We start from the raw sequence: 4,943 nt of genomic DNA, 5'->3' as shown, positions 1-4,943 counted from the left end.
AGACGGCAGAGCAGAACACTGCTTGTCTACTGGGCAAGGGATATGGAGATGGTCTGAGAAGGGGACGTAGGAAGGGTGAGAAAATTGGCCTACACAGTTGTTGCCACAAGGAGGATGCTTAGAGTCGAAGCAGAGTCCTATTCCTGTGAATAGGAAAGACAAACCCCATTTGAACTAACTCCCCTGGAGCTCCAGCTGGTTTTCTTGAGGGGCAGGGGACTGCTAGGCACAACAACCTTTTGCAGGAGGCTGCATTCCATCCCCTGGACAAGGGGACATTCGACTGAAATCATGGCCCTGTGTTACTGAACCGAATGGAATTTGTTTGCGTGCGCTCAACACAAAGCCAAACGCCGAAGCACGGGTCTTTGCAGGAGAGAAACAAGTTTATTCACAAGGTGAACAAGCGAGAAGAGGAGAAACAATTCTCAAACCCGTCTCGTCCAGCGGGAAGGATGGAACATGTCTGGGCAGGAGTCGGCTGGGGTGAGGGTCTGCGCAGGCGCATGCCATCTGCAGGCCTCGCGGGATCAGATCGCGCGAGATCTGGTGGCGGAGCTTGAGACCTTCGAACGGGACTGCGGCCACTTCCGGGGTCTGTGAGCTGGGACGAGCTAACTCCACGGAGCTTGAAATACAGCCTTAGGCACGTCAGAGGCGTTATCTTCAATAGCAGACAGGAGGAAACAGAATGAAAGGTTAGCTGTGGAATTTACTGAAAGAAAGAGCCATTTAAACAGGGAATAAATATTAACAGAAAACCACGGTTCCACCTGCAAGGACAGCTCTGGCGGCCATGATCTGCCATCCATGGAGCTGCCCACTCTGGGCCCTCCCTCATTGTCAGGTTTTCCTGCAGGAGCAATTGCCCCGGCCCTGCTTGGAAATGGGGCACTGCATCGGCTTGTGCCAGCCTATTGCAGTTGAGAAAATAAATGAAAAAGAAGGAAAACCTGAAAGCCAGGAAAGGGAGAAGAGCCCATACCAACTAACAATGAGGACTCACTCTGTGCCAGGCACACGCTTCCCGTGGGCGCCTGAGAGCCACCTAATCCTCCTTACCGCACAACAGTTGGTGTTATTGTGGGCTTTATTTTATTATTTTTTTAAGCTTATTTATTAATACTATTTTTTACATTCTGTGATGATGTTGCAGAGCAGTTGGGGGAGGGGAGAATAAGGGGGGAGGAGGAAGAGGGGTGGGGTTAAGGCCAGTGGCACCCCTCTCATTCCTGCAGGGGAAACCAGGCGGCTTCCAGCGGTGGCTTGGTCATTGCTGGACTGAGTGCAGATGTCAGGTGTGGCTGAAGCTCTCGCCCTCCATCGCCCCTGCTCGGGAGAGCCCAGAGCACTACCTCCAGCAGCTCAGTGGTCATCGATGGGTTGGTTGTGGGTGTCTGGGGGACATGGCTGGGGCCCCCAGCCCTTCCCCCTCTCTGCCTTGGTATCCCAGGGGACTTCCGGTCCTTCTAGGTTTTATAAGTGCTCTTTGGTGGTGTGAGACCTTTACTAGTTAGTAACAAACTTTGTCTCTAGTTGTGGGTATTTTTTCTTCCAGTTCTCTGTTGGATTATTTGCTATTCCCACCACTTAAACTCTGCACTAGAACTAACTTGTTGTCCTTTGCTTACTTCTAAAATGGGAGAACTTCCTGTGGGGACCAGCACTTGAGCTCAGTGGTTGAGCTAAATTGCTGCTGATTCCCTGGGGAAGGCTTTTTGTGCAGCTCAGGTTTTAATTGTTGACCTTTTAAGTACTTCTGGCTCTTGTGAGAGCAGATACACCTGGGTTGTTGGAAACTGCTCTGGCCTGAGTCTTCAGCAAACTGCACCACTTGCAGTTCTGTATTCCTGACCAGTCTCTATTGAGCAGTCCTGTGCTGATTGGGGGGGGCAGATCAGCTGTCCTTGCTGTGCCCCAGTGTTCTCACTGTGGGTCCGTCTCCCCCAGCACCCATGCTCCAAACACTTCCCATGGGACGATGGGCGATGTGCTGGTCCCTTGCAGTGACTCACCAGCCCCTGAGTGGCTCATTTTTTCAGTTGTTGTGGCTCCTCTCTCCTATGTATGTCCATGGGAGCCCTATTAGTGGTCTTGCTAGCCTGGGGAGCCACCAAGGCCCTTTTCTCCACTGCCGCCTGCAAACTACTCCATCTGAAGGTCACAGCTGTGGCTTTAGCCAGCTCCTACTCCATGCGCGCACTAGCTCCAGACTTGAAGCAGCCGGGATTCGGAACAGTCAAAGCAGTTCTTTCTTTCTCTCGTGGCTTCTCCAGCTTTCATGCACTCCATAGGTCTCTCCTCCTCTTCCCCTGAGCTCTAGCCTATTGTTGGCTTTAAACTAGAGAATACACAGGCTGGAGGAGTTAAATGACTTGCCTGGGGACACATAGTTGACTAGTGGCCGGGCTGGTATTCACATCTGAGTCACTCTGACTCCAAAGCTTGTGCACACTAACTACTGTCTCCTCCCCTAGGATTATCTCATTTCACTTGTCTGACAGCCAACTAGTAACTAACGTTCACCTCCCTCACAGCTCATCCTTTCCATTACCATCACCCACACACATTCACACAGATCAAGGCCCTGCTGTCCCTTGGTCAGCAGTCATTCTCTCTGCAGATGTCTGACCCCCTGTTGGTCCTTTAGTCCAACATCCTATCCATGCATCCCACCCATTCAGCCCATAAAGGTGGCCCTTGACAATCCCAAGACTCTTCCCTCTTCCCACCCACTTTTGCTCTAGTCTCATCTCCACTGGGCTCCCAACTCTTGGCTCTAGGACCTGCACCACGACCCCCCAACCCCTCCAGACTTTGTGTTTATGCTGATCTCCCTGGAGCTCACATCCAGTTTCTTCTCCAGGCCTGTTTGGTCCATGCCTCAGGTCCTCCAGTCCCTGCTGCTAAGGAAGCTGATCCTGTCATGTTTGTCTGGCCACCTCCCTGCCCGTGAAGAGCGAAGCTACTCAGCATCTCACGCAAGTCCTCACGGCCTTGACCCTCACTGCTGTCTGTTCAGGGAGCAATAGGTCTAAGAACAGACAGACAAGAAGAAACAAAGGCCAGGGGAGTCAGGGAGGCCCCGAGTCGCTCCCTATAGATAGCCAAAGAAGACAGCTACAGGAACAAGAGATACACAGTGACCAAAGCCATCAGCCCTGTAGAAATCCATGGGAACTAAGGGGCAAGCCCATGGCAGCCTGAAGGATAGCCCCTTCAGCAAGGAGAGGGCCTGGAAGTCACATAGTTGCTCTCCCGGCATTGTTCTGCCACCTTCCTCCCCGTGACTGGAGCCTGCTCTGCTTGTTCTCAGTGCAGGAGAGGACCACATGTCTACAGAACCTGACGCTGAGGGGTGGGGTGGGGGGCGAGTGCTTAGAGGTCACCAAGCACAACCCCTACCCAGTCCACGAAATCACCTTGCTACGACATCTATAAGGGGTTATCCAGCCTTGTTCATTGGATAGCTCAAGTGCCAAGCAGCTGACTACCTCTTTTCTGTTTTCAGACAGCCCTGACCATTAGACAGTTCTTCCTCTACTTGTGCAGTTCTCACCCACCTCTAGTTCTGACCATCTTGCTCAGGTTTATGGAAATGTCTCTTTTTTCCCATATGTCTTCTTCTTTTGAGGCTAAACATTCCCGGGACCTTCAGTAATTCCTCACAGGGTGTTTTCAGGGCCCCAGGTCACCCTAGTGTCTGTCTCTGTGATACCCTCCAGTGTATGGAAGCCCCTTTTAATTTGTAGCACCCAAAAACAAACTCAGTGTTCCAGATGTTGTCTGCCCTCCAAAATACAGGGTGGAATATTTTTCATCCAGGCACCATAATTCTATATATTGTTTCTAATGTCATTGATTATTTTCTGGTTAGTGGATACTTCCAACAAGGTTCCGAGATTTAAATTCAGTTTTCTGGGAGCCGGAACACATTGCTGACTCTCCCAGAGCTACTTAACAATTAAATCCCTTGGTCACGTGTACCTGGACTGCTTTGGGGCCTCATGTCTCCCAGTCTCTACCAGGACAGTTAATGCTTAATGCCTAAATGCAAGACCAGAAAGAGAGAGAGACACGAAAGAAGGAAAGAAACAAACAAACTAGACCACAACAATATGTTGAACTTTCAGAAGGAGAGAACAAACCTAGGGATACTAGAGAAGGGGGTGAGGGTAGGAGTTTGGGGAGTGATAGGTCAGGTAAAGGGCATTAAAAAAATCACAATTTAGGGCCGGCCCCGTGGCGCACTCGGGAGAGTGCAGTGCTGGGAGCACAGCGGCGCTCCCACCGCGGGTTCGGATCCTATATAGGAATGGCCGGGGCGCTCACTGGCTGAGCGCAGTCCGGGCGACACCACACCAAGGGGTGCGATCCCCTTACCGGTCACAAAAACAAACAAACAAACAAAAAATCACAATTTATAATAATTAATATGCTAATAATAAAAACATTTTTAAAGACTTTATATCAATGACATCCCACCTTCCTGAAATCAAGCCCGTATTCTATCTTGCTGAAATTATTTCCTAATTCTGCCATCAAACTCACTTACATACATCTCAACATAAACCTCACATTTAATAAGACCTATAGTCTGAATCTAAGTTATTGATATAAACATTGAACATGACTGTTTAAGATCAAAACTCTACACCATGCATCTAGAAATCTTCCATCTGTCATCCATTTATCAATCAATAATGTTTTACTTTTCATCTTTCAAAAAGTTACAGATTAATCTAACTCATAATTCAATCAGCATTTCTTCATCTTGTCCCTAAGTTATCATAAAAAAGTCTGCTAAATGCCTTCTTACAATCCAGACGTACTGTGTCTATTGTACGCTCCTGATCTCACCTGCCAGTAATCCTATGTAAAAGGGAAATAAAGTTTGTTGGGCACGATTCACAGTGAATTGCTGCTGGCTCCTAGTGAATTTT

The 4,943-nt window shown here is 49.2% G+C and overlaps 1 long non-coding RNA gene across 1 annotated transcript in view; it reads right to left on the bottom strand.

Annotated features, from left to right (window-relative positions):
• Positions 1 to 365: 365 nt before the first annotated feature.
• LOC103581938 overlaps positions 366 to 4,943 on the bottom strand; it is an 8,230-nt gene continuing 3,652 nt past the window's right edge. The window contains exon 2 of the long non-coding RNA XR_549706.1: positions 366 to 664. This is a non-coding gene — a long non-coding RNA (uncharacterized LOC103581938). The remainder of the gene's footprint in view (positions 665 to 4,943) is intronic.

Source organism: Galeopterus variegatus, unplaced genomic scaffold (genome assembly GCF_000696425.1).
Source record: "Galeopterus variegatus unplaced genomic scaffold, G_variegatus-3.0.2 Scaffold14369, whole genome shotgun sequence".
Taxonomy (NCBI): Eukaryota; Metazoa; Chordata; class Mammalia; order Dermoptera; family Cynocephalidae; genus Galeopterus; species Galeopterus variegatus.
This window is presented reverse-complemented; position numbering and strand designations above follow the sequence as displayed.